At 30.0% G+C, this 22,563-nt stretch overlaps 1 non-coding gene across 1 annotated transcript; it reads left to right on the forward strand.

Annotated features, from left to right (window-relative positions):
* Positions 1-684: 684 nt before the first annotated feature.
* Positions 685-791, forward strand: LOC139865208 (small nucleolar RNA R71). Its single transcript, XR_011764726.1, has one exon. It is a non-coding gene; the product is annotated as a small nucleolar RNA R71 (small nucleolar RNA).
* The last annotated feature ends 21,772 nt before the right edge of the window (positions 792-22,563 follow it).

Genomic DNA, 22,563 nt, shown 5'->3' on the forward strand with positions numbered 1-22,563 from the left:
TGATTTCTAAATGCTTGGGCATTTTGTTCATTGGTTTGTTTCTGAGATGTGAAAAATTGAGTTTGAGATTCAACTAGCTTTGACATCATGTCTTCTAAATTTGGCTTTTTATCATCGGTTTGTGGTGGTTTATTTGGAAAAATAGGTCTTTGCTGATTGTAAGTATTATTAGATACTTGTTGGTTACTAGGACCTTGTTGGTTGTTGTATGGAACATTTCGGTTATAATTCTGATTTTGATTGTAGATTGGTCTTGGCGGTTGATAATTATTCTGTTAATTATTTCCAGGCCTTTGGTTCATGTATGAAACATACTCTCTTTGTTCCATTGTTTGTTCAATACTGAGACAATCTTTTGTCAAATGTGGGCCTCCACACTGCTCACAACTAATTCGTATTGAGTGAATATCTTTAGTCATCTTTTCCATTCGTCACTCGACAGCATCTATCTTTGCGGAAATGGAATCAAAGTCATGGCTAGAATCGGCTCTAGCTGTTTTAGATAATCTAACGATATCTTTTTCTTGATGCCACTCATGTGAGTGGGAAGCAGTGTTATCAATAATTTTGTAAGCATCAGTTGCGGTTTTCTTCATAATGGAACCACCAGCTGCTATGTCGATGTCTTTTCGTGTAGTGATGTCGCATCCTTGGTAGAATATTTGTACTATTTGATAAGTGTCTAAACCATGTTGCGGACATCCTCTCAACAACTTTCCAAATCTTGTCCACGCCTCATATAGAGTTTCATTTGTCTTTTGCGTGAACGTAACAATTTTTTCTTGAAGTCTCACGGCTTTAGATGCCAGAAAGAATTGTTTAAGAAAATTTTCAACTAAGACATCCCATGTATCAATCGCCCCTTCAGGTAGCAATTCTAACCAATCTTTGGCTTCTCCCTTTAAAGTCCAGGGAAATAACATGAGATATATCTGTTCATCCTCCACTTCTCGAATTTTAAATAGAGTGCAGATCCTATTAAAGGTACGAAGATGTTCGTTTGGATCTTCCTTCGGCGCATCACTAAATTGGCATTGATTAGTTACCATGTGTAGGATTTGTCCTTTTATTTCATAATCTGGCGCATTAATGTCTGGTTGAGTAATTGCGTGACCTTGGCCAGTGCGTTTAGCTCTCATTCGGTCTTCCATACTTAGAGGTTCCAGATTTTCCATGATTGAATTTGTTGAATCTGAATCACTAGAGGATTCTGACTTAATGGTTTCTTCCTCGACAATCTCTGGATGAGTGATTTGTGGTTCAAGAGGAATGATTAGTGGTTCAGGATCTCTGAATTATCCCTGAATATCCTATGGATTCTCAATTGTGAGGTCGGGTTCAAAAAATGGATTATCGGAAATTTGAATTGGAGTACTTGGTCGACTAGATGACGATTCTAAAGAAAAATCAATGGCGACAATATTGGCTAGATGTCTTGATCGAGTTACAGGTGGTGAACGTATGAAAGGTGGTGAACGTTTTGCTCGGTGCATTCACTGAATATCCTATTAGTTATAAAAGATAAAAATTATATAAGTTATCAAATTAATAGACTTTTCTGATTTTGCCCACATTTCGAATAGCGAATAGATGCAACAGGTAGCCAGGACCCTTTAAATCGGAAGCCCACAACTCGCCACTAACAAATCCAACTATTACTACGAACAAGAAAATTTTGGATGTCTATCAATTTAACCGCTTAAAATAATTTTTCGTTGAAGTTTAAAGAAATTTTAGAGAAGAAATAGAAAATTCTATGTCCTAAAAACTAGAACGTCGAAAAATAAAAGGTCGAAAAATAAAAGGTCGAAAAACAAATATCGAAAAACAAATGTCGAAAAACAAACAGTCGAAAAATAAAAATAAGAAAATAAAGCTTCGAAACTTAGAATTCTAAAAACTTAAGTCTAAAAGTTGCGTCTAAAGGTATTAAAGCTTAAAAGAAATTCTATATCCAAAATGGCAATAACTAAAAAGGGCACTAAAATCTAATAAATATTTAAGCGATAAGCGACGTCGTAAAATTCTAAAGAGCCTAAGTCTTAATCTAAAGAAAAAGCACTTAAGGGATTTTACGGCAAAGCCTAAAAATTTAGAAATAAAAATAAACTATGGCTTTTACTATATCTTAAAACTAGTTACGAGCGATAAATATACAAATAAATAATTAAAATATACAATTTATAAAATGATATAAAACATAATAAAATTACTTATTTTTATAAAAATATTATTTTTATATTATTATTTTATAAAAGTATTAATTTATTATATTAATAAAACTAATTATAACTTAAAAATACAAAATAAATAAAACTAAAACTAATTAATATAATAATTAACCCTAATTAGGGTTTAATAATAATAATAATTAATAATACTCCGTAATTAATGCAGTACCAGGATCAGACCTGGCGTATCAGACTAGGCCATGCGGTCACATGGTTTTAACTCTTCTGGGCCATGCGATCGCATTGGATGGGGATCCAGGCCAGCTGATGGGCTGCTACAGTATTCGGCCCTTTTACTTTTTTTACTTTTATTTTTTTATTTTTCTGTTTTTAATTTATTTATATAAAATAAATAAAAAACTTAATTTTTAAAAACTAAAATAGAACTAGAAAAACTTTATATTTTAAACAAACTCTTAAAGATATAGATATATATATATATATATATATATATATATATATATAAGTATAAAAAGAAAAACGATATATATATATATATATATATATATATATATATATATATATATATATCGTTTTTCTTTTTATACTTTTTTTTATATTTATATTTAAAACGTATTTTTTTTTTTACAAAAAGAAATTAAAACTTAATAAAAATCTTTTTTTTTCAATAGCATTTCGCTTCGGCGTTTAAGAGTCCCCGACAGCGACGCCAAAAATACTTGATGTTATGCGAGGTGTATACAAAATAGTTATATTTTTATTACGAATTACTATTAAATACGATACAATTTTACACAAGTTATTTATTTATTTATAGAGTGGATATACCTAAACCTTGCTACAACACGTATAGGCAGTGTACCTAATCGTACAGTAGTGTAGTTTTTAGTAAGTCCGGTTCGTCCACAGGGAACTAGCCAAGTTTAACGCTATATTTTTTTAAAACTATATTTGTATAAATATATATATATATATATATATATATATATATATATATATATATATATATATATATATATATATATATATATATATATATATATATATATAAGTAGTATTATTATTATTATTATAAAAAGGGGGTTTTTACCTTTTAATGACCGGTTTGTCAATTTTATGTCTTAAGTTGCAGTTAAAACCTAATGTAAAATATTAAAAATAAATATAACTTAATTTAAAGCGTAAAGTAAATGACGATAATTAAAGTTGTGATAATTAATAGTGCGATAAATAAAATGACAGTAAATAAAAGTTGCGATAATTAAAAAGTACGATAATTAAAAAGTGCGATAAATAAAAATGCAATAAATAAAATGACAGTCAATAAAAGTGCGATGAAATATGAAATAAAGGAATTATGCTTATTTAAACTTCCGTAATCATGATGTTCGACGTGTTGATTTTAATTTATTACCATGGGTTAATTGTCCTTTGTCCTGGATTATTCGATATGTCCATCTGGTTTTTATCCATAACAGTCCATCAGTCATAAATATAAAGTGTGAGTGTCCTCGTCAATTTATCCTTATACCCGAAGTCAAATATTCCAACTAATTAGGGATTCGAACTGTAACAAGGTCTTAATACTTTGTTTAATGAATACACCAGGTTATCGACTGCGTGTAATCCAAGGTTTTACTACTTTGTTAACAATTACACCAATTACCCTTGAATGTAATCCACCCCTGTTTCAATGAGTCCATTAACTATTAATTCATTCCCGTGTCCAGTAAAATGAACGATAATTCGTATTTATATATATACCACCCACCGTACCCGATTAAGCGTAGGTGGTTATATATAGATACGTCAAATTGTAATCTTTATATTAAATTAACGAGGTATCGTTTAGTTAATATAAAGCCCATCAATAGCCCATAGTCTAATTTCCACAAGTGTCGTTCTTTTGTCCAAAGCCCAATTATAGTACGAAGCCCAATTACCCCGTCTTTAATATTTAGCCCAACATCACGATTACTTTGGCTTAAATAAGCATAATAATAACTTAGCTACGAGACATTAATTTAAAAAGGTTGAACATAACTTACAATGATTAATAATATCGTAGCTTTACACGGATAGAATTTCGACTTACACACTTACAACATTCGCTAACATAACCTTATTATTATTAATCTTAAATTAAAATTAAAATTATATATATATATATATATATATATATATATATATATATATATATATATATATATATATATATATATATATATATATATATCGTGAGTGAGAGAGATTGAAAAATTATGTCGTAAAAACTGGCCAAAACACGCGAAATTTATAGACCTGGCCAAACTTTTGGGGCCATGCAATCGCATGGGCTTCCTTTGCATTTGCCATGCGATCGCATGGAGTCTAGGGACAGCTCACATAACTTTGTTTTCTTGTTTGCCGACGGTTTTAATATATAATATAATGTATATATAATTTTAAGAATTAATTATATATTATATTATATTCATGTGCATAGTTGACTTGTAATTTTTAGTCCGTTGCGTCGCGTGTTGAGAGTTGACTCTGGTCCCGGTTCCGGATTTTCGAACGTCCTTGCGTGCAATTTAATATCTTGTACTTTGCGTTTTGCGGCTCGTACTCTTGTAACTTTTAGACGTTTCTCATCAATAATTTGAACCTCTTAGATTGTACTTTGTACTTTTGAGCTTTTTGGTCGTTTGCGTCTTCAATTCGTCAAATCTGTCTTTTGTCTTCACCTTTTATTATTTAAACGAATATTACATGTAAATAGAACAATTGCAACCAAAAGCTTGTCTTTCTTGAAAGATAATGCTATGAAATATATGTTCGTTTTTAGCATTATTAGTAATCATATATATCAAGGTTATAATAAGGTTGTCTCGAACGAAAAGTCGAAGTTGACTTGCTGGAGCTGTGACAAAACTGGCTATCTCGAACAGGAGTTGCAAAGTTATTTTCGGTAATAATAACACTAAAGGAATTAGTACAGCTACATGTTATATGTTTACTCAGTTTCCAAGAGTTTTTCAGGTGCATAACTATATGCATAAATCTTTCCTTCCATAGAAGAAGTGCGGTTGGTTCATCCTTTCGATTGAGGTGTTTTCAAGATTCATGAAAGGTTTGAACGCAGATTGTAATCGTCAAGATACAAATGAGGTTTAAGATCAAATCAAGTGGAAAACTTGAAGAAATGTTTACTTTCATATGTTATAATCAATATTTTAATTCATTTTAATTGTCCAATGTTGGTAGTCCACAGTTAGTAATTCAACAATTCATATATATAATATTCGAATTAATTAATACGTATCGTGACCCATTGTATACATGTCTCAGACTCGATCACAACTCAAAGTATATATATTATTTTGGAATCAACCTCAACCCTGTATAGCTAACTCGATCATTACCGCATATAGAGTGTCTATGGTTATTCCAAATAATATATATAGATGCGTCGATATGATATGTCAAAACATATAGATGCGTCGATATGATATGTCAAAACATTGTATACGTGTCCTGATATTTAAATGCGTAAATAACAGTATTTAAATAACGATAAATAAAGTGCGTAAAATAAATAACAGAAATTAAATGAAGATAAATAAAATTGCGAGGATTAAAATTGCGATAAATAAATGTAATAAGGAATTAACAGTTAGCTGGGAACAGTTAGCTAGGATTTTGTTAGCGTGGATTCTTAACAAAATTTCTCATAGTTAATTTGTTTGTTTCTAACAAATTTTATTTTGTCCAATGTTTTCTTCATTATGCCACTTGTTGGATTCTGATAAATCAAAATCCAAATATGAAATTGGATGAAAATGGTTATTCTGCGATGAACGGATACGTATATCGGTGGTTGTAAGTAGGATAGTAAATAACTATTGAATCAGATTTGAAGAATGTACAGTGTAACTTATTAATGTGAAATCTAAATATTCCTCGGGTATTACCTACCCGTTAAAATATTTTCACCATTAACAGTTTGTACAAAAGAATTTTTAATTACGATCTTTATGAAAACATATTACATATATATTTTCTTCAGATGAAATCATGGATTTAATGAGTTAATATGATATTAATCTCATTTGCTTTTCGGTTTGAGCTAGAATAAATATTCTCTAAGATTTTAGAGATTACATAATCGCTACAGAATGTTTTTCCAATGAAGTTATAGATTAATACTTCATCAGTTATTGTTGTTGGTACTCTTTGGTATCTATGGTGCGTATGTCATTGATGTTCGAGGTACAGATTGTGATGTTGAGGTGTGGGATGTGGATGTTGAGGCTTGTGTTATTGGTGGTACTGGTGCTGTCGGTGCTGCTGCTGGTGCTTGTAACCTTTGCACCATATTCTCCAAAACCACTATCCGAGCACGGAGCTCGTTAACTTCTTCTATTACACCAGAATGATCAGTGGTTCGGACGAGCGGGTGAATAAGATCTGGAATTTGAGATAGTATATAATCGTGCAGAGATACTCTGGAAATGAGAGAGAAAATGGTGTCTCGAAAAGGTTCGCCGGTAACTGCTTCAGGTTCTTCGCCAAGAGGGCAATGTGGTGGATGGAAGGGATCACCTTCTTCTTGTCTCCAATGATTGAGAAGGCTACGAACCCATCCCCAATTCATCCAGAATAGATGACAGCTAATTAGTTGATCCATTCCAGTCACACTGCTTTCAGAGCTTGAGTGGGATTCCATTTCGGAATTCGAAAGACTTGAACTAGTGGAGAGTTCCATTTCGTACGATTGAATAAAGGATTTTTCGATATGAAATGATTTCTGACTATCGGATGGTATTCTAATTAAATAGAATATATATATATATATATATATATATATATATATATATATATATATATATATATATATATATATATATATATATATATATATATATATATATATATATATATATATATATATATAGAACAAAAATATTTCGTAGATTACGGAGGGATTTACGGAATATGCCAGGCAAAGTTTACAGTAACAGATACGCTAAGATATGAATTAGCATATATGCTATGATATGAATTTTTGTCTATACACTATTCATGCAATCAATGCAATAAGATGTGTCTAGACTAAGAATGATAAGCAGGTAATTTCCAAAGGATGATAAGTAGGTAATTTTAGGCAAAAATGATAAGCAAAACTTTTGACATGCAGACACGGTCGAAGTCTAGACTCACTAATGCATCTAAACAACTATTAGTTAGACACACTAATGCAAGACCTGATTCACTAAGACTACCACTCTGATACTAACTTTAATGACCCGTCCTAATCCATCTGGACGAATACATTACATTTGGTTACATCGCGAGGTACTTGACTTCTATATGATACATTTTACAAACATTGCATTCGTTTTTAAAATACAAACTTTCTTCACAACGAAAGTTGGTGGCATGCATACCCTTTCATAATATATCCAACTATAATTGACTTAATAATAATCTTGATGAACTCAACGACTCGAATGCAACGTCTTTTGAAATATTTCATGAATGACTCCAAGTAATATCTCTAAAATGAGCAAATGCACAACGGAAGATTTCTTTCATACCGGAGAATAAACATGCTTTAAAGTGTCAACCAAAAGGTTGGTGAGTTCATTAGTTTATCATAAACAATCATTTCCTATAATATAATAGACCACAAGATACTCATATTTCAAAAACAATCTATGCATGTATGCTCACTGATGTAAAATCATTCATATGATATATAAACACCTGGTAATCGACCTTAACAAGATGCATATAGAATATCCCCTTCATACCGGCATTTCGCACGGTCATACAAAAAGCATACAAACATGCCAATCTTTTAAATATGATGGTTGTGTACACCTCACAAAAAGATCATATCTTTTAAAGCTGGCAGTTGTATACCTATATCGAAGTACTAAAGCAGTTCAAATTCTCTGACTGGGGCTTGTTAGTGCCCATAGATCTATCTTTAGGATTCGCGTCAACTAGGGGCTCGGTTCCCGAATTCTTAGATTACCAGACTATAAAGGGGTGATATCCGGTGTACTCGTAACTCAATCGTAGAATATTTTTAAGTACTTGTGTCTATTTCGTCAAACATTTATAAAAGCGCATGTATTCTCAGTCCCAAAAATATATATTGCAAAAGCATTTAAAAAGGGAGCAAATGAAACTCACAATACGATATTTTGTAGTAAAAATATGCATACGACGGAACTGAACAATGCAGGGTTGGCCTCGGATTCACGAACCTATATCATGTATATATATTAACACATATCTCATTTAATCAACTGAGGTTATTTACATTCTATAATGTATTAAGATTAATATCTTTATATATATATATATATATATATATATATATATATATATATATATATATATATATATATATATATATATATATATATATATATATATATATATATATATATATATATATATATATATATATATATATATATATATATATATATATATAGGGGCAGGATCAATGAGGAAGTAACTAATTGGGGGGAAGCGGGGGGAAGCAAAAAAAAATTTTCGTTTTTTTTTTGAATTTTTTTTTTCCAGCATCAAGATCACAGGAAAATATGAACATTTAGAAGAGACACTTCGTGATGAATGTTATTATTTAGGCGGGAAAACGATCAACAAAAATAACATTCAAGATAATATTGTTCGTGAAGAATATGAACGTTTTTTTTCATGTTTTGTGAAGTAAAATTTATCCCGATTTAGAGTTTAGGGTTTAGGGTTTAGGGTTTAGTGTTTTGGGTTTATTTCATAAACCCAAAACACTAAACACTAAACCCTAAACCCTAAACCCTAAACCTTAAACTCTAAACCGTTCGTGTTAAAAACTCAATCTAAATCCTAAATCTAAACCCTAAATCTAAACCCTAAACCCTAAATTTCTAAACCCTAATATCTAAACCCTATAAACCCTAAAATCTAAACCCTAATATCTAAACCCCAATAGCTAAAACCTCAAAATACGTTCGAAAAATACGATAATTGTTATATATTACTTCTTCGAGCGTTTTTCCGCCAAAATAAAAACATTTATCACAAAGTGTCTCTACTAAATGTTCATATTTCATCTCATCTATAATGTCCGTGAACAAAGTTTTTTCAAAAAATGAAAAGAAAAAAGTTTTTGCTTCCCCCCGAATGGTTACTTCCCCCTTGATCCTACCACTATATATATATATATATATATATATATATATATATATATATATAGGATTATATTAAGATATGTTTTTATATAATTACTACTTTATTTGGTAAAATAATATTTATACTAGAGAGTAGTAATATTTTTATAATAATAATAATACTGATAATAATAATAAATAATAGTAGTAATAGTAAAAATAATGATAGAAATCTTGATAATGATAATACTAATAATAATAATAATAATAATAATAATAATAATAATAATAATAATAATAATAATAATAATAATAATAATAATAATAATAATAATGATAATAATAATAATAATAATGATAATAATAATAATAATAATAATAATAATAATAATAATAATAATAATAATAATAATAATAATAATAATAATAATAATAATAATAATAATAATAATAATAAGAAGAAGTTATTTTATTTTTATAATAAAATCAATAATATTCATATTAATTCCTAATACTAATACTGAGTAATAATAATACTAATTAGGATGATAATGATAAAATAATAATTTTACTAATAATGTTAATCCTAATAAAATGACAATTTTAGTTAATAATAATGATAATAATAATTATAATGATAATATTAATATTAATAATAATAATAATAATAATAATAATAATAATAATAATAATAATAATAATAATAATAATAATAATAATAATAATAATAATAATAACAATAACAATAACAATAATAATAAGGGTAATAATAATGCTACCTCAAAGGAGTAGCTCTTAAAAAAATGCCCAAGTCCGGGTTTGAACCCGCGACATCCCGCTAACCCGATAACAACCTTAACAATTTCATTGTCCTTGCTTTCTCTGTAATTATACCCCGTAATAATATACTTAATCTATATCGTAACCTCATCATCATTATCCTAATGTTAACCTCATCTTAAATTACTACCATCTTCATCTTAATCCTTTCTCATCATGTATTAATTCGATCAAAATTTTATCACAACGTAATCATCATTATAATTCTCTCGGCCCAACAGAAGAACCAATTCACACTTCAAAATTTTAAAACAGATCACGGCCCAAGTACTAATTTATTTGAACCCATCTAGTATAATTTTGTCCGCTTAGAAATATATGTTGAATCTTGGCCAAAAACACAGCTCACATAAAAAATAAAACGGCAGTCCCAACATTATTATTTTACTTATTTATTATTATATAAAAAAATAAACTAGTGGATATATATGTGGTTTGTCGGCCATGAAGTTCCAACATGTTACACTATTAAATACAATCAAGTTGACAAGTGCCTTTCCTCCCTCATCTTTATCATATAATTATCATTAACAGAACATCTTGGCCGAATTTACACAGATGGCAACAGTAGCAGGTATAAATGACGATTTAAGGAGATTACCAATGGTTGTGATGTGATGGTGTTAGAGTTGTGGTGGTGGTGGAACAAACCCGAACCTAATAGCAGCAATTTAATCGAGCAAAACAGGAGAATGAATTCGTAGCAGCGATGGGGTTTAAATGGGTTCGTGATGTTGTGGCTCAAATGAAAACAGAAACATAAAGAAGAATCAAAGTAGCAGTGGTCCATGATGAGTGGGTTGATGTCTTGATGATTTTTGTTTGGGTGATTTATGGCTATGAAGAGGAGAGAGATAGATAGTGAGAGAGAATGATGGTTAGTGAGGTGGTGCGAGGTAGTGCGAGGTAACCGGTGGTTTGAGATGACGGTTGAGGAGGTGGTATGGGTTCCGAAATTGAGCTGTAGTTGGTTTGGTGTTTGGCTAGAATAGGAGCAATAAAGCAAGAATGATTTGGTTCTTGTGTGGAGATGGACTAGCAAGTAGTAAAGGTGGTGGTCTTCAATAAAATATGTTAAATATATAAAAGGGGTTTTGCCTAGTTGTGTAAACTCCACAAAAGGCATCTGCTAATTTACAAATATGTGTAAACATTGAGTATAAATATAATAATATTGGTAGCAATATAATAATAACAATGAAAGAGAAAAAAAACGTGTGATCTCAATTATAAGTATGCTACCGACACTTTTAATACGAGGAGTATATCGTGCTCTGTTAAGTCTTCGAAAAATTCCCAAATTTTTAAATTATCTATATTTATTTATTTCGGTCTTTTAGGGTGTAAAATCAATCATAAAAATTTGATTGATTATTTGCGCTCAAACCCAAGTGAAATGTACGGAGTATTATTTTATCAAATAGCTTATATATATATATATATATATATATATATATATATATATATATATATATATATATATATATATATATATATATATATATATATATATATATATATATGTATATATATATATATATGTATATATATATATATATATATATTAGAACTATAATTCATAATACTTAATTTTGGATCAACGTTTATCACATAAGTTCATTTTTAACTTGTTTAATATTGATCGAAAGATAATTGAGTGTTACTATCGTTTTTCTAAATAATTTCAAAACTAAATATATATACATATTTATTTACAATCAATTGTTCATGAATCGTCGGAAATGGTCGAAGGTCAATTGAATATATGAATACAAATTCAAAATTTTTTTGTGACTTCTACATTACAGACTTTGCTCATCATGTCGAAACCATATAGAGATTAAGTTTAAATTTGGTTGGAAATTTCCGGGTCGTCACAAATCGGATCCCGATGAGGATTCCGATGATGTTATAGAAATTACCCAGGCTCAATTTAATAAAGCAAAAGAAAACAATAAGGGAAAAGCTATCAAAATAGAGAAACTTGATCTTAACCCCGATGAACTCTAAGTTAACATGAAATACCCTGATGGGGTGTACCGTAAACACCCGTATTTCTTAAATTTTAATTATAACCCCGGAGCATCTAAGCCACCAGGTTTTTCTAGACCATTTGTGAAAAGTACGGCTCGTATTAGAGGAGCACCATGTATTCCTAGGAAATTAGCAAAACAAACCGAGTCCGAGGAAGAAAAAACAAGTGATTCGGAATAAAGAGTTGTAATCATACTTTGTAATATATGTATGATAACGTGCTTGTACTTTTATGCTACATGTAAAATAGCGGTATGGTATGATTGTAAAATATTGTATCAAAAGTTTAAGCGTGAAGTGTTAATGAATTAAGTTTTTCATGATAGAATATTATTTCGATAGTAGTAGTTAATTTTTGCGCTAGCTATTAAGTATGAACTTTAACGGGTAGGTACTACCCGAACTAAAATTACAAAACGCTAAAATGAAGAAAAGGCTTTTATAAATAAGTTCATATTATGCTACGAAATACTATTGACTACTCCTAATATTCTATATGATTAACTTAACTCTTTTGGCTATTTTTGAAAGAAATGGCACCGACTACTTGACAGAACTTGAATATGAGCGAAGAAGATTTCCGTGCATTCCTTGCTGCAAACATAGCCGCAGTACAGGCTGCAATGCAAAACAACAACAATAACTCAGGGTCTAGCAGTGGAGTTAACTCCACAAGAAACCGTGTATGATGCTCCTACAAGGCTTACACTGCATGTAAACCTCTGAAATTCGATGGAACTGAAGGTCCAGTCTGTAGTGACCCGTCCTAATCCATCTGGATGAAGTCTTTAACATTTGATCCCAGAGCGATGATCGACTCCAAGTAATGTCCTTAAATTGAGCAAATGCACAGCGGGAGATTTCTTTCATACCTGAGAATAAACATGCTTTAAAGTGTCAACCAAAAGGTTGGTGAGTTCATAAGTTTATCATAAAACAATAAAATTCATCATATTGATAGACCACAAGATTTAAATGCTGCATGATACAAATGGGCCCGAATCCTATACCTACCTGTAATGTACATGCGATATCTTTTAAATACAGTACACCTTTCTCGTGTACAAAATCATCTTTCATAAATCTTAGTAACCGTACACATATCTCGTGTACAAAATATAATACACATAACCTGTGTATAAAAATTATTCTCTCGATACATAACATTCATATCAATTGGTGGCAATTATCATGTCCACATAATTCAATGGTGGCAATTATCATGTCCACATAATTCAATGGTGGAAATTATCATGTCCACATAATTCAACAATAATCCGCAGAACTTCTTTCTGCATAATAATTCATTCGAGGAATGTTTTGCTTGTGTCTATCTCGTCAAACATTTATAAAAGTATTTCATGTATTCGCAGTTCAAAATATATTTCAAAAGCATTTAATAAAGCAGTTATAAAAACAACGCATGTATTCTCAGTCCCGAAAATATAAAGAGTAAAAGGGAGCAAATGAACTCACAATACTGTATTTTGTAGTAAAAATACATATGACGACATTGAACAATGCAGAGTTTGGCCTTGGATTCACGAACCTATATTTAATTATGTATATTAACACATGTAATTGTAATCGAACAATTTTATATTTTATTTAGTGATTTAATTGTTATTTTAATAAATTATATGTTTTATCAATAAATAAATTAAATATTTCTATTTTATGTATTTTAACTAAATAATTAGTATTTATTATAAAATGCCAATATAGATATGTTATATGCATTAACTATAGTGTTTATATAACTAAAAATCATTTGATAAAATAATATTAATAATATTAAATAAAAAGTTGTATCGTTTCATAATAATAATATTAGTAAATATACTTAATGATGATAATAATAATAATTATGATTCTAAAAATAATAATACTTATAATGATAGTGATATTGGTAGTAATGTTGAGAATAACAATAATGATAGTTTTTAATGATCATTTTAATAAAAACACTTTTGTAAATAAAATAAAAAAAATGATAATTTTGATGATAATACTAATAATGGTATTAATATTAATAATAATAGTAATAATAATCATAATACTTATTTTAATGATAGTAATATTAATAAGTATAATATTTATGTTAGTATAGTAATAATAATAATAATAACAACAACAATCATAATAATAATAATAATAATAATAATAATAATAATAATAATAATAATAATAATAATAATAATAATAATAATAATAATAATAATAATAAAAATATCAAATTATACCTTAGAAGCATAAAATGAAATAAACTGCCTGTAAGGGGACTCGAACCAGCGACCTCACGATCAACAAACACCCTTCAGACCACTCCACCATTAGTTTGATCTTATTTTAAACTCGTTCATTTAAATAATTAATACTTATGAAACTGTTATCCTCCCATCTTCTATCATCATCTATTATCAATATCATTATCATCCTTAAAATATAGGATCGACCAAACCATATAGTAATCAACCAATTGACAAGGCCTAAGGAAAAGAGAAACAAGGTAGCTGCTATTTCTTATTCACGTACCAAACAATAAAATGCTAGCCTTGTTCGTGGACTAAGGTTGTCTTATGGGCCCAACAATATAATAAAATTCACAGTCCATTTAAAAAGGGAAAATATGGCAGCCCAAATATCCACTTATCTAATCCAAATGTGTTTTAACTGGATCCACAAGCAGCCACGTTATATTGATTAATAAGGGTTCGGTATAAAAAAATGAAACACGGAGAGGTAATCGTAGCAGCTGTATATGATTGCTCCAATCATCATCTTTTTAAAGTTTAGTCACAATTCAACAAGTGGGGTTTATTTACAAGTGGGATTTTAGGATCCAAGGAAAAAGAAACACGTCCCTATCTTAACTTCCCTCCATTCCTTCTTTTTAACCGTAAAGGAGACACCTCATAATCCTCACTTTACAGTAATCAGGTAGGGACTTGCAGCATCATCATTTAAATATTGCTGTGATTATCAAATATCATTATCCAATGTCCCCCTAGTCTCTTTCATTCAATATCGTCATTCTTTATCACCTCTCGCCTTCGTGAATCAAAATTTCATAATTGTGATCTATAAAATTGACGTATAACATCACTCATCATACTTATGATGTAACGGTATGATCTAGTACTTAGATGTGAGGTTGTTTGATTTATTTAGTGAAACAGTATAGTAGCAAAGGAGGTGATGGGAGGTTGTGGTGATGGATATCAATTTGAAACAGAAATAGGTAGTGAAGTTAGAGTTGAGGTTCGAACAAAACAGAAAAGCATGCATCAGTTTTATGATTGGTTTAAGTGGTGATAATAGTGTGGTTGTAGTAAAAGGGTGACGGTTGTAGCATGTAGCATCCAAAAAGAATAGTAGTTGTAACATAAACAATTTAAATGGGTTTTGATTTTCCTTGGATTGTATAGTCACGAGTTTGAAGGTTATAATGGTTTGGTTTGTAATGTGGTTGATGGTGAACTAAGAATGGTGGCGGGTTTACACTAGAAGGAAGGCGTCGATGGAGTGAAAATGGTGGTTGTGCAGGTATGGTTTCGTTTGGTGCTTGACAGAAAAACAGCTGTCTATAGCAGCAGACCCAGCAGATTTGAACAACAAGTAAAATGGGTTGTCGTGGTTGGAACATAAAAGAAGAACGCAGCAGTGGTATCACATTGATAGTGAGTTTTATGGTGTTGGTCGAATAAGTATAAACGAAACACAAGGTGACTCGTGGTAGTGATATTGGTGGTGATAAGGTTGTCCTAGTGTGGTGGTGCTTGTGGTTCCGGTTGATAGAAGGCAAAGGAAAAGATGATGAAATATGTTTTTATCTTCGTTTGCACTTGCATAAGTATATTTTATATATGTTAGTAGTTAGTGGAAAAAACATCAAAACACAGTAATCAATCACTCTAATTATTAGTTAATCAAAAAAAAAAAATACGTGGTCATGGAAACATAAATTGAAAGGCATGTTGGTAGTGGGGACTAGGTATCATTCATATAAGTCCACATATGATAAGATTCGGAAAGAAAAATAAGTGGTGATGATGTATTGTATAGTTATTTAGATTGAGATTGAGATAGATGTAAAACAGAATTTCAATCAATTACTAAACCTTTAACTGTTTCCAATAGTAGTTAAAATATATTTTAAGATATAAACGTGCGATATATTAGCCGTCGCCTTTCGCGAATTGAATTTCGTACTTCGTTGTAAATCGGTGGCGGATAAAAGTACTCATAAAAATTTCATATTTTTAAATTAACTATATTTATTTATTTCGGTCTTTATGGTATAAAATTCGTTCACTAACTATTAAACAAAAAATTAAATTAATTGTTGACTCCCAACCCCTAAGTAAAATATAATAAGTGTTAAAACTTAACAAATAGATTCTAAATATATATTTAATAAAGCTTATAAATTATATGACTTCTTTTTGGATCACCTTTATTTAAAAAATCACATAAGTTTGAATTAAACTTCTCTAAATAATAATCGGAACGTCCATCAAATATTACAATTATTAAGTAATTATATTCAATATACTCTATACATATATTTATATATATTTTTATATGTATACACATTTATTTACAAATAATGGTTCGTGAATCGTCGAGAATGGTTGAAGGTCAATTGAATCCATGTAAACAGTTCAATAATTTTAAGACTCAACTTTATAAACTTTGCTTATCGTGTCAAGATCATAGAAAGATTAAGTTTAAATTTGATCGGAAATTTCCGGGTCGTCACAGTACCTACCCGTTAAAGAAATTTCATCCCGAAATTTGAGTAAGGTGGTCATGGCTAACAATAAAAATGTTTTCATGACGAATATGAGTTGTTAAATAGAGTTTTATCATTATTGACTAATATAGATAAAACAATTCAATTATGTGAAGCGTACGAGTGAAGCTATCACAAAAGATTGAGATAGAGATTTAATTGTTGACGTAGTCACGACGGATTTTCAGAATTTTTAAGGAATTTAAAAGGAAATCTTCGTAATCTATAAGATTTGATTCTTCGGCGAATAAAGGAAATTAAGATCTCTTTAATTAAATACGGTAATCTGCCTCGATTGCTCTGTCGGATATTTCCATTATAAATTCACTTTTTCGTTCCATTATTCTCACCATTCCTATACTTTCTTTCTTAATTCACACATCCAAAAGATTGTGAAAATGCTTAATCCAGTTCTGATTCTTGTCCTTATCCTGACTATCGCAACCATCATTATCCTTTTTCAACTTCCACTGGAGAAATCTGTTTTCTTCTACTTCGCCCTTGGAGTTATAGTGTTTTTAATTCTTCCGTGTCTTTACGTTGCAATACGTATTGATATACACGGTTTGTAATTTATATGTTGCTGTTGAGCTTTATATCTTTCCTTATTTTTCGAAGTCTCTGCTTCTGTCTTTCTATAATTATTGACATCTACAGTTAATGATCTTTTGTGTTTGTTGCGATTTATACTCCCTTTCTACCTCGGAGTTTCATGCTTTTGTTTTCTTTTCGCAAGTAATGGTCCAGAACTCGTAGATATGGAGTTTCGAATGAACATGGCAAATGTTCTAAGAAAGATATTGTAATAGCACGATCTTGATTTGTCAAATTACTAGAATATTCGAGAAAGATAGAACTATCAAGAATATATTTTCTTGATATGTTCAGAAGTTAATCAGAATGAAAGAGTTATGTAACATGGCACGTGATAACGTTAGGATCTGTGAATCATCACGTCCCATTAGAAACTCAGCATGACTTACTGTAATATAATCACGTTGATCAAGTGTCATTATATTATACTAACTCATATATCAGTTCCCAACATTACTTAAATAAATTCATATTTTAAGCTCGAAAGTTTACAGAATATAGAAACTAACAGTTTCTATATGATGTAATACTGATAGCACGAAGAGATTAATGATTTCAGATAAGATTAGTTATGAAAATATATTCAGAAATATTGAGGATATTTATAATGAAAGATACGATAATATCTCGGAATATCTAAGATCAGAGGATGATAGAAACTATTGTCCGCAAGGGTTTAGAGTAAGGAGCAAGATATTCGCTAAAGACTTTAGCAGGCATTGAATCATTTGGCTTCTTTGAAGTCAAACTTATTCTTTGTGATTTGTCCACGTCTTCCTTCATAGTTTTGCATAATCCGCTTTTCGGTACTAAATTTTCTATTGAATGTTTCCAATACTCCATTCTTTATCATCAAACTTTCGACGGTTAAGGTCGTGTACAGTTTTTGCCGCTGTATTCAGCTTTTTTTTTTTCTCCAGAATTTGTAGTATTGATTTGTAGACTGGGTGCTTTTCAGAATTTCAGAATGGAAGATCGTAATTCTAGGAGATAAATGTTATATGTTTACATATAACTGTTGATGTAGACATGCTGCGAGATTTCAAAATATTAATTGCTGATTCTCGGTGTTTGGTACGGCAATTCTCGTTATCAGATGCAGATGAGTAGATGATAGGATTTCAATGAATATAATAACTTTTCATAAAGTCAAAGATCAATGATGTTGTTGGTAAGTTTACTGCTAATGTAGTGAGATATAAACGGTTTTCCGGTATCGATGACGAAAGGCAACTTATATATCAGGGTTATAATAAGCTAATCCAAGTGAAAAGTCGAAGTTGACTTGTTGGAGCTGTGACAAAATTGGCTAATTTGGAAAGGGATTGCAAAGTTATGTTGGGTAATAATAACACTAAAGGGATTAACACAGCTATGTGTTAAATGTTTACTTAGTTTCCGAGAGTTTTTCAGGTATATAACTATATGCATCGATCTTTTCTTCCGTAGATGAAGTGCGGTTGGTCCATCCTCTCGATTGAGGTGTTTTCAAGTATCATGAAAGGTTTGAACGCAGATCGTAATCGTCAAGATTTAGGATGAAATCAAGTGGCAAACTTGAAGAATTGTTTTGTTTCATATGTTATAATCAATATTTTAATTCATTTTAATTGTCCAATGTTGGTAGTCCTCAGTTGATAGTCCACAGTTGACAGTCCAATAATTTATATATAATTTAATATATAATATTCGAATTAATTAATACGTATCGTGACCCGTGTACATGTCTCAGACTCGATCACAACTCAAATTATATATATTATTGTAGAATCAACCTCAACCCTGTATAGAGAACTCGATCATTACTGCATATAGAGTGTCTATAGTTATTCCAAATAATATACATAAATGCGTCGATATGATATGTCAAAACCTTGTATACGTGTCCCGATATTTAAAGTGCGTAAAATAAATAACAGAAATTAAATAACGATAAATAAAATGCGTAAAGTAAATAACAGAAATTAAATGACAATAAATAAAATTGCGAGAATGTAAATTGCGATAATTAAATTGCGATAATTAAATTGCGATAATTAAAATGTAATACGAAATTAACAGTTAGCTAGGAACAGTTAGCTAGGATTTCGTTAGAGTGGATTCTTAACAAAATTTCTCATAGTTAATTTATTTGTTTCTAACAAATTTTATTTTGTCCAATGTTTTCTTCATTATGCCACTTGTCGGATTCTGATAGGTCAAAATCCAAATATAAAATTGAATGAAAAGGGTTATTCTGCGGTGAACAGATACGTATAGCTGTGGATGTAAGTAGGATAGTAAATGGCTGTTGAATTAGATTCGGAGAATGTACAGTGTAACTTATTAATGTGAAATCTAAATATTCCTCGGGTATTACCTACCCGTTAAAATATTTTCACCATTAATAGTTTGTACGAAAGAATTTTTAATTACAATCTTTATGAAAACATATATACATATATATTTTCTTCAGATGTAATCATGGATTTAATGAGTCAATTATGATATTAATCTCATTTAATTTATCGTTAGAACAAGAATATATAATCTCTAAAACATTAGAGATTACATAATCGCCATGTCGACCGAAGATAAATGATGTAAAACGATTCGCAGATTGATGATTATGCTCGAGGTACAAATTGTGATGTCGAGACGTGTGATGCGGATGTTGTTGTTGGTGGTAATGGTACTGTTGATGCTGGTGCCGTTGCTGAAGCTGGTACGTTTTGCACCATATTTTCCAAATAGATTACTCGAGCGCGAATTTCGTTGACTTCTTCGATTACTCCGGGATGATTGTCGGTAAGAACGAGCGAATGAATAAGACCCAAAAATTGAGATAGTATATAATCATGACGAGATACTCTAGAATTGAGAGTGAAAATGGTGTTTCGGACTAGTTTGCTGGTGAGTGCTTCAGGTTCATCACCAAGAGAAATTTGGTTGATGTAAAGTATCGCCTTCTTCTCGTCTCCATTGATTAAGTCGACTACGAACTCATCAGATGAATTGGAGGTGGATGATTGGTTGATTCATTCTGGTGACACTGCTTCCAGAGCTTAGGTGAAACTCCATATCGGAATAGCTGTCGGAATAACTATCAGAATAGCTATCAAAATCTGAGGGACTCGAACTGGTTGAGGGATTCATTTCATACGATCAGATGAAGTATTTTTGATAAGAAATAGATTATAGGATGTAGATTAGTACCCTGCAATACATAATTTACATATGCATATATAATACTAAAATCCCATAAGTTACGGAGAAATCTACGGAAGCTGTCAGGCAAAGGTAACAATAACAAATATGCTAAGATATTAATTAGCAGATACGCTAAGATATGAATTTTGTCTATACACTATTCATGCAGTCGATGCAGTAAAATGTGTCTAGACTAAGAATAATGAGCAGGTAATTTCCTAAGGATGATAAGCAGATGATTTTCGACAAAAATGATAAGCAAAACTTTTAGCATGCAGACATGGTCGAAGTCCAGACTCACTAATGCATCCTAACGACTATCAATTAGACACACTAATGCAAGACCGGGTTCACTAAGACCAATGCTCTGATACCAACTGTAGTGACCCGTCCTAATCCATCTGGACGAAGTCTTCAACATTTGATCCCAGAGCGATGATCGACTTCAAGTAATGTCCTTAAATTGAGCAAATGCACAGCGAGAGATTTCTTTCATACCTGAGAATAAACATGCTTTAAAGTGTCAACCAAAAGGTTGGTGAGTTCATAAGTTTATCATAAAACAATAAAATTCATCATTTTGATAGACCACAAGATTTAAATGCTGCATGGTACAAATGGGCCCGAATCCTATACCTACCTGTAATGTACATGCGATATCTTTTAAATACAGTACACCTTTCTCGTGTACGAAATCATCTTTCATAAATCTTAGTAACCGTACACATATCTCGTGTACAAAATAAAATACACATAACCTGTGTATAAAAATCATTCTCTCGATACATAACATTCATATCAATTGGTGGCAATTATCATGTCCACATAATTCAATGGTGGCAATTATCATGTCCACATAATTCAATGGTGGCAATTATCATGTCCACATAATTCAACAATAATCCGCAGAACTTCTGTCTGCATAATAATTCATTCGAGGAATGTTTTACTTGTGTCTATCTCGTCAAACATTTATAAAAGCATTTCATGTATTTGCAGTTCAAAATATATTTCAAAAGAATTTAATAAAACAGTTATAAAAACAGCGCATGTATTCTCAGTCCCAAAAATATAAAGAGTAAAAGGGAGCAAATGAACTCACAATACTGTATTTTGTAGTAAAAATACATATGACGACATTGAACAATGCAGAGTTTGGCCTTGGATTCACGAACCTATATTTAATTATGTATATTAACACATGTAATTGTAATCGAACAATTTTATATTTTATTTAGTGATTTAATTGTTATTTTAATAAATTATATGTTTTATCAATAAATAAATTAAATATTTCTATTTTATGTATTTTAACTAAATAATTAGTATTTATTATAAAATGCCAATATAGATATGTTATATGTATTAACTATAGTGTTTATATAACTAAAAATCATTTGATAAAATAATATTAATAATATTAAATAAAAAGTTGTATCGTTTCATAATAATAATATTAGTAAATATACTTAATAATGATAATAATAATTATTATGATTCTAAAAATAATAATACTTATAATGATAGTGATATTGGTAGTAATGTTGAGAATAACAATAATGATAGTTTTTAATGATCATTTTAATAAAAATACTTTTGTAAATAAAATAAAAAAAAATGAATATTTTGATGATAATACTGATAATGGTATTAATATTAATAATAATAGTAATAATAATCATAATACTTATTTTAATGATAGTAATATTAATAAGTATAATATTTATGTTAGTATAGTAATAATAATAAT

This window comes from Rutidosis leptorrhynchoides, chromosome 8 (genome assembly GCF_046630445.1).
Source record: "Rutidosis leptorrhynchoides isolate AG116_Rl617_1_P2 chromosome 8, CSIRO_AGI_Rlap_v1, whole genome shotgun sequence".
Lineage (NCBI taxonomy): Eukaryota > Viridiplantae > Streptophyta > Magnoliopsida > Asterales > Asteraceae > Rutidosis > Rutidosis leptorrhynchoides.